This window comes from Nilaparvata lugens, chromosome X (genome assembly GCF_014356525.2).
Source record: "Nilaparvata lugens isolate BPH chromosome X, ASM1435652v1, whole genome shotgun sequence".
Classification (NCBI taxonomy): Eukaryota; Metazoa; Arthropoda; class Insecta; order Hemiptera; family Delphacidae; genus Nilaparvata; species Nilaparvata lugens.
Window position 1 is genome coordinate 57103610 of NC_052518.1, and position 10265 is coordinate 57113874.

A 10265-nucleotide genomic window follows, 5' to 3' on the forward strand; every position below is an offset into this window, starting at 1 on the left:
GTCTGATTCGTTTCAAATTCGGCATAAAGGATTATTTACACATATTCAACATACTGTGACGTTTCATCAAATTAGGATGATGTTTAGGGGTGGTTAGGGGTTAAAGACCCTATTGTCCGGCATGAAAAGTGATTGACCGGGTATTTCCAATCCTCCAATTCATGCCAAATTTGGCATACAGGATAATTCACACATATTTAACATACTGTTAATGTTTCATCAAAATATAATGATTTTATGGGGTGGTTAGGTTTCAAAACCCCATTCACCCGCATAAAATTGATTGACTGGGTATTTCCAATTGTCCGATTCATTTCAAATTTGGCATACAGGATAATTCACACATATCTAACATACTGTTGAAGTTTCATCAAAATATAATGATGCTTGGGGGTGGTTGGGGGGTTTAAAACCCTATTGACCTGCATAAAAAGTAATTGACCAGGTTTTTCTAATTGTCCAATTCGTTGAAAAATTTGGCATACAGGATTATTCACAAATTCTTAACATACTGCAGGAATTTCATCATAATATAATGATGTTTAGGTGTGGTTAGGAGTCAAAAACCCTATTGACCTGCATAAAAAGTGATTGACCGGGTATTTCTTATTGCCCGATTTGTTTCAAATTTGGCAGACAGTATTATTTAAACATATTTAACATACTGTTGAAGTTTCATCAAAATAGAATGATGTTTAGGGGTGGTTAGGAGTTAAAAACCCCTATTGACCAGCATAAAATTGATTGACTGGGTATTTAAAATTGTCTGATTCGTTTCAAATTTGGCAAACAGGATGATTTGCACATACTCAACATACTGGTAGAATTTCATGAGAATATGTTGACTACTGTGGGTGGTACGGGGTTGAAAACCCTATTGTCCAGCATAAAAAGTAATTGACCGGGTATTTCTGATTGTCCAATCATTTTCAAATTCAGTATACAGGATAATTTACACATACTAAACATACTGTGGAAGTTTCATGAGAATATCTCGACTATTGAAGGTTGTAAGAGGTTGAAAACCCTATTGACCAGCAAAAAAAGTGATTGACCAGGTATTTAAAATTGTCCAATTCGTTTCAAATTTGGCATACAGGATGATATACACATATTTAACATACTGTTGAATTTTCGTCAAAATATTATAATGATGTTTAGGGGTGGTTGGGGGTTGAAAACCCTTCTGACCAGCATAAAAAGTGATTGACCGGATATATCTAACTGTCCAATTCGTTTCAAATTTGGCATACAGGATAATTTGCACATATTTAACATACTGTTGAAATTCCAACAAAACATTTTGATGTTTAGGGGTGGTTAGGGGTGAAAAACCCTATTGACTGGAATAAGAAGTGATTGACCAGGTATTTCTAATTGTCCGATTCATTTCAAATTTGGCATACAGGATAATTTACACCTACTAAACATACTGTTGAAGTTTCATCGAAATAAAATGATGTTTAGGGGAAGTTAGGGGTTGATAACCCTATTGACCAGCATAAAAAGTGATTGACTGGGTATTTCTAATTGTCCGATTTGTTTCAAATTCGGCACACAGGATAATTCTCACATATTTAACATACTATAGGAATTTCATCATAATATAATAATATTTAGGTGTGTTTAGAAGTGAAAAACCCCATTGACCCTATTGATTTCATGAGAATATGTTGACTACTGGGGATGGTAAGGTGTAGAAAACCCTATTGACCAGCATTAAAAGTGATTGACTGGGTATTCCTAATTGTCCAAATCGTTTCAAATTTTGCATACAGGATGATATACACATATTCAACATACTGTTGAATTTTCGTCAAAATATAATTATATTTAGGGGTGGTTGGGGGTTGAAAACCCTTCTGACCAGCATAAAAAGTGATTGACCGGATATATCTAATTGTCCAATTCGTTTCAAATTTGGCATAAAGGATAATTTACACATATTCAACATACTGTTGACGTTTCATCGGAATAGAATGATGTTTAGGGGTGGTTAGGGTTAAAAACCTTAATGACCAGCTTGAAAAGTGATTGACCAGGTACCAATAATTGTCCAATTCGTTTCAAATTCTGCATAAAGTATTATTCAAACATATCTAACATACTGTTGAAGTTTCATCAAAATATGATGATGCTTAGGGGTGGTTAGGGGTTTAAAACACTATTGACCTGCATGAATAGTGATTGACCAGGTTTTTCTAATTGTCCAATTCGTTTCAAATTAGGCATACAGGATAATTCACACATATTCAACATAATGTAGGAATTTCATCATTGTAAAATGATGTTTAGGGGTGGTTAGTGGTAAAAAACCCTATTGATCAGCATAATAAGTGATTGACCGGGTATTTCTTATTGTCTGATCCGTTTCAAATTTGGCAGACAGTATTATTCAAACATATTTAACATAATGTTGAAGTTTAATCAAAATAGAATGACGTTCAGGGGTGTTTAGGGGTCAAAAAACCCCATTGACCAGCATCAAAAGTGATTGACTGGGTATTTTAAATTCTCCGATTCATTCCATACTCGGAATACAGGATAATACACATATATTTAACATACTGTTAAAGTTTCATCAAAATATAATGATTTTTTGGGGTAGTTAGGTGTTAAAACCCCATTGACCAGCATAAAAATGATTGACCGAGTATTTCCAATAGTCCGATTCATTTAAAATTTGTCATAATGGATAATTCACACATATCTAACATACTGTAGAAGTTTCATCAGAATATAATGATGTTTAGGGGTGGTTAGGGGTTGAAAACCCTATCGACCTGCATAATAAGTGATTGACCGGTTTTTCTAATTGTCTGATTCGTTTCAATTTTGGCATACAGGATAATTCACACATATTTAACATACTGTAGGAATTTCATCATAATATAATGATGTTTGGGGGAGGTTAAGGGTAAAAAACCCTATTGAGCAGCATAAAAAGTGATTGACCAGGTATTAATAATTGTCCAATTTATTTCAAATTGGGCATACAGGATTATTCAAACATATTGAACATACTGTTGAAGTTTCATCAGAATATAATGATGTTTTGGTGTGGTTAGGGGTAAAAAACCCTATTGACCTGCATAAGAAGTGATTGACCGGGTATTTCTAATTGTCTGATTCATTTCAAATTTGGCAGACAGGATTTTTTAAAAATATTCCACATACTATTGAAGTTTCATCAAAATAGAAAGATGTTTAGGGGTGGTTAGGGGTCAAGAACCCTATTGACCAGCATAAAAGTGATAGACTGGGTATTTCCAATACTCCGATTCATCCCATATGCGGAATACAGGATAATCAACACATATTTAACATACTGTTAAAGTTTCATCAAAATATAATGATTTTTTGGGGTGGTTAGGTGTTAAAAACCCCATTGACCAGCATAAAAATGATTGACTGGGTATTTCCAATAGTCCGATTTATTTCAAATCTGGCATAATGGATGATTTACACATATCCAACATACTGTTGAGGTTTCATCGAAATATAATGATGTTTTGGGGTGGTTAGGGGTTGAAAACCCTATCGAACTGCATGAAAACTGATTGACCAGGTTTTTCTTATTGTCTGATTCATTTCAAATTTAGCATACAGGATAATTCACACATATTTAACATACTGTAGGAAGTTCATCATGATAGAATGATGTTTAGGGGTGGTTAGGGGTAAAAAACCCTATTGACCAGCATAAGAAGTGATTGACCGGGTATTTCCAATTGTCCGATTCATTTCAAATTTGGAATACAGGATATTTACACATATTCAACATACTGTTGGAGTTTCATCGTAATATAATGATGAAATATAATAAATGATCACCACTACGGTCAGGGATTGAAAACCCTATTGACCAACCAACATAAAAAGTGATTGACCGGGTATTTCTAATTGTCCGATTCGTTTCAAATTTGGCAAAAAGAATGATTTGCACATACTTGACATACTGGTGGAATTTCATGAGAATATGTTGACTACTGTGGATGGTAAGGGGTTGAAAACCCTATTGTCCAGCATAAAAAGTGATTGACCGGGTATTTCTAATTGTCCAATTCGTTTTAAATTCGGCATACAGGATAATTTGCACATATTAAACATACTGTTGAAATTTCAACAAAATATAATAATGTTTAGGGGTGGTTGGGAGTAAAAACCCTATTGACCAGAATAAGAACTGATTGACTGGGTATTTCTAAATGTCCGATTCATTTCAAATTTGGCATACAGGATAATTTACACATACTAAACATACTGTTGAAGTTTCATGGGAATAAAATGATGTTTAGGGGTGGTTAGGGGTTGATAACCCTATTGACCAGCATAAAAAGTGATTGACCGGGTATTTCTAATTGTCTGATTTGTTTCAAATTTGGAACACAGGATAATTCTCACATATTTAAGATACTGTAGGAATTTCATCATTATATAATGATATTTAGGTGTGGTTAGGGGTGAAAAACCCCATTGACCCTATTGATTTCATGAGAATATGTTTACTACTAGGGATGGTAAGGTGTTGAGAACCCTATTGACCAGCATAAAAAGTGATTGACTGGGTATTTCTAATTGTCCGATTCGTTTCAAATTTGGCAAACAGTTGATTTACACATACTTTACATACTGTTGAAATTTCATGAGAATATTTTGACCACTACGGGTGGTAAGGGGTTGAAAACCCTATTGACCAGCATAAAAAGTGATTGACAGGGTATTTCTAATTCTCCAATTCTTTTCAAATTCAGCATACAGGATAATATACACATACTTAACATACTGTGGCGGTTTCAAAAGAATTTCTCGACTATTAAAGATAGTAAGGGGTTGAAAACTCTATTGACCAGCATAAAAAGTTATTGACCGGGTATTTCTAACTCTCCAATTCTTTTCAAATTAAGCATACATAATTAGGGTTTTCAACCCCTAACCACCCCTGTTAGGGGTTGAAAACCCTATCGACCATCATAAAAAGTGATTGACCGGGTTTTTCTAATTGTCTGATTCGTTTCAATTTTGGCATACAGGATAATTCACACATATTTAACATACTGTAGGAATTTCATCATAATATAATGATGTTTGGGGGGGTTAGGGGTAAAAAACCCTATTGACCAGCATAAAAAGTGATTGACAGGGTATTTCTAATTCTCCAATTCTTTTCAAATTCAGCATACAGGATAATATACACATACTAAACATACTGTGGCGGTTTCAAAAGAATTTCTCGACTATTAAAGATATTAAGGGGTTGAAAACCCCATTGACCAGCATAAAAAGTTATTGACCGGGTATTTCTAATTCTCCAATTCTTTTCAAATTAAGCATACATTATTAGGGTTTTCAAAACCGATAGGGTGTTGAAAACCCTATCGACCATCATAAAAAGTGATTGACCGGGTTTTTCTAATTGTCTGATTCGTTTCAATTTTGGCATACAGGATAATTCACACATATTATAAATAAATGAATTTATTACCAAATACAAAAAATATTTTTACAAACATAATATTCATTAAATTACAATAGTTTTTGGCGTGACTGGAAGAAGAAGCCTTGAGCTCCAGCCACGAGTTCTAAAAATAAGAAATACATTTTTTAACTAATAACAGCAGTACAAATGATACAATTCTGTTGATATATGATAAATAATCTATGGATGTTGAATTTCATCAATAGTCAAGTACTTGATAAACAAAATATAGATACACAGAAAAATAATATAAAAATTGTCAAGTTCTAATAATTTTTACACAATTAATATTGCCAAAAATTGTTGATTTAGCCAACTCAATTCTCAATTTTAAAATAATAGTTCTGTTTTACCCAAGATCTTATTAATCTCAATTTGGTTTTTGATATTTTATCCTTAATAAAGTCTTCCGGAATTTTATTTATTAGTTTATTACTCTGATATTCAAATTGGTGTTTACTAGATGTTAATGAAGTAAAGTTAATATTGAAAGCATTTACTACAGTTGGCCGTATATTATAAGGGATTGTGCGACGGGTAAATTGATGTGTATTTTTATCAATAAAAATAATTAAATTTGTCACATAAGTTTGACGTAACGTTGGTAGATCTATCTCTTCAAATATTAATCTGCTGGGATAGAGTCTGGGTCTTCCAAGCGCAGCTCTAATAATATGCTTTTGTATTATAAAAAGTTTTTTAAAATGAGTGTCATACGCTGCTCCCCATACTTCTATATTATAATGGAAAAGTGAATGAGCATAAGCGTAGTAAATCGTTCTCAAAATATTCAAGTCTTTTAATTGGTTAATTCTGTAAAAAAATGTTATTAAATATTTCAGTTTGAAGCATAGATTCTGAATGTGAACGTCCCATTTAATATGCTGATCCACAGAAACACCTAAATATTTGATTGATTTAACTCTTTCTATTGTTGGACAAGTGCAGTAAACAGTGATGTTGTTATGACAGTGTATTATCAGCTCAAGCACATCAGGAGGCTGACCACTTATGTTAGGGGAAAAAGATATGTATTTAGTTTTACTCGCATTTAGAGTTAAAATATGGCTGTTCAACCACGATTTAACTATTTCAAGACCATGATTAGCAGAGTTAAATGTTTCATTCCATGTTAAGCCTGAGAAGATTAGAGCAGTGTCATCGGCAAATGATAGTGTGACACCATTAGGAATATCAATTTTCAATAAGTCATTGACATAAATCAAAAAAAGTAGCGGCGATAGAACAGTTCCTTGTGGAAGTCCAAACTCTTTTATATTTTGAATGTCAGTTTTATCATTTATTGTTAAAATTTGGATTCGATCAGTCAAATAGCTTGCAAATATATCTTTTGTTGTTCCTCTTATTCCACAACAATCTAGCTTATGAAAAAGGATAGAATGTGGTATAGAATCAAAGGCCTTTGCCAAGTCCAAAAATATAGCAAGTGTTTTTCTATTACTATCAAAACTTTTATTTATTAAATTTGTCAAGTGTAAGACAGCATCTTTGGTGGATTTACCTTCTTGAAAACCATACTGGTTACTCGAAATGAAATTGTTTTTTCTAAGAAAGTCCATCAATCTAACTTTTATAATTTTTTCCATAATTTTTGATAAATTGGTTAATAAGCTAATAGGTCTATAGTTTTGAGGATTTGCAAGGTCCTTGGATTTAGGTATTGGTTTTATTAAAGCTATCTTGAATTTCTTTGGAAAATATCCTAATAAAAAACACCTATTAAAAATGATTTCCAGAGGGGAAACAATGAATTTTGAGATTTTTTTTAAACATATTCCACTAATGTTATCCACACCCGGAGACGAGTTTGGCTTCAGCTCATGTATAAATTTATTTATTCCCGCAGTATCGGTTGGTTTTAGGAAGAAGCTATTCAAAGGTCTCCAGGAGGTAGACTCTGGGATTTCAATTCGATTATTCTGTATCAAATTATTAGCATGAGACTGGCCAACAGTTGCAAAGTGCTTATTTAATACATTAGCTTCAATTTTGGGTTGAAAATCCCTATTTTTGTTGTTTGTAATCTCCTTTATGCATTCCCATGTCTTCTTCATATTACCCTTATAAAATTGAAATTTTTCGTTGTAGTATTCTATTTTTGCATTTTTTATCACGTTGTTCAGAGTGTTTCTATACCGTTTATATTCCTCCTTTAATCCATTATTGAATGGTTGCTTATTCAACTCTCTATGCATCTTGTCCCTTTTTCTAATAGAATTAATAATGCCTTGACTAATCCATTGTTTTAAGGGTCTCCTTTTATGTGGTATTTTAAAAGTTTTTGAATTTTTTCTTATGTGGTCCGTCAGAGTATTTACAAAATTATTAACCAAATTATCAATGTTCTCTGAATTATTATCAAGTATATTATCCCATCTTTCATTCTCTAAGCATCGATAAAGATTCTCATAGTCGATTTTCATTCTAGTATTAGTCAATTCATTACTTTCAGGTTTTATTCTGCTATTATTTATATGCATGGTTGTGATAAAGTGGTCGGTAATATTTGATTCGATTATAGTTGCTAATATATTATCAGGATTTATATTATTATTTTTGAGAAAAATGTGGTCTATACATGTTTTTGTATTATATTGAACTCTTGTTGGTTTATTAATATAAGATTTGAATCCATTCAGATGAACAGCGCTTAAGTATTCGTTAGTGAGGTGACTGTTTTCTAATAGATTCAAGTTCATATCGCCTACAATCAAAAATGTACTTCCATTATTGGTATTTTGCAGAAGCAAGTCAAAACTGTTAATAAAGTGAGTAATGTTCAGAGAAGGTGAGCGGTAAACAGATATCAGAGTATATTTCTTATCTTCTATTGTGAATGCGATTGAGAGAGAGTTGGCATTATCTATTTCCAGTTCTATTCTATCGAAATCTATGTCATTGTGGATGAATATACATATACCATCACTCTTAGTATACTTATTCTTTTTATAAATAGTTCGGTATCCCTCTATTAGAAAATGACACTGACAGTCTTCAGTTATCCATGTTTCGGATAAAACTATTACATTAAATCTTGTTTCACATTGATTCAAATAACATAAAAATTGATCAAAGTTTTTATTAATGCTTCTTATATTCATATGTAATAAGTTGACTAGATTCTCTGAACTATTGTTTAAATAATAATTAGGTTTGAAAGTAGCAATATCGTGTACTTCAAATGTATCATAAATGCCAAAATCGATTGTATCTTCAAAGTTAAATGGCATTTTTTATGAATAAAAGTTAAGAAAAAAGGAAGATAAATAAAGAAAAAAAAACTAGCTGAAAAGGTCAGTTTGAGCCTGCAAACCCCAGAAAACAACTAAATATGTTCACTTCTCAATAAGTATTAAATGATGTCCAAAACCTCAATTCAAACAATTCTAAATTATTCCAAGTCTAAATTAAACAAACATATTCCGAATGAAAAAAGAAACATAAACAAAGAAAAATAATACCACCGTATGAGAACCACTACACCCTGAATCAATGATCTTCAATTGACTATTAAAAGATAAATAAATAAATGAATGAAACTTAGTTTCAGAATAATAGTGTAATATAAAAAGAAAAGTATTACAGATTATATAATGTGACAGTCCGCACTCATGGAATACAAAAAATCTAAGTATAGGTATAAAAGAAAATAGAAAAGACAGAGACAAAATATTTAGATTTCCATCGTAAAGTCCGTGATATTTTGATTTTTGCATTACGCAAAAGGTTCGAGATCTTCATCCTTGACTATTCTCTTAGCTGGCGAATCTTGTGTTTGACGCACGAGAATTTTCCCATCCTTGACCCATACAAACTTTAATTTGCCCCCCCTCTTCAGAAATTTTGCCTTTCCTAGCAAGAGCTTATTTGCGGTTGTTAGGTGTTCATTTATATAAATGTTTCCACGAGGTAGGCCAGCGTTCAAGTCCGTGGTTACTAAATTTCTTTTTACTTTAGCTGCCAGCAACCAATTTAATTTGGTTCTCCTTGTCGTGAATTTACAAATAATTGGTTGGATCTTACCTTTCGGAGTAGGAACCCGATGAGCAATAGATATATCATCGTCCTTAAACGGAACGTTGATGACCGCTGCAATGCACTTTATAATCTCGTACACATTTTCACCTTTCGTAGTCGGAATGCCAGCTATTTCCAAATTGTCAATTCGAGATCTTTGTTGCAGTTCTCTAATTTCCCTATGACACTCATGGTTTACCAGCTTCAAACGTTCGCATTCTTTTTTTAGATTAACATTATCAGTTTGTAGGCTTTTCATAGATTCCTTGATTTCATTCACAGAGGATGTAAGGGCGGACAGCTCTTCACTAAATACTGCAAACCGTTCATTGATGAATTCTTTCAAGGAGTCAACTAAACATTCTTGATTTTTCTCCTGAACAGTATCACTATTATCACTAATTGAGGTGATACATTGATCACACTTCCACGAATTCTTGAGTTTCACATTCTTGTCAAGCTCACGAAAGTTTTTTAGTGATTTTATACGCGTACACCTTGGATGGTATTTATTTTCACATACGGTACACTCAATACATTCCTTCAAGTCGATTACAGATTCACATTCGCTGCACTTGTTTGCCATAATTTACTGAATTATACTGTAACTATATAACTGAATTATAATTATTCAACTATACGTAGAATATTAAAAAAATATATACGGTTTATAGGTTGGGCTTTGACGACCTTAGTTATTGTTGTTAACAGGAGTCTACACGAACGGCTATCGAGCTGAAACGATTAT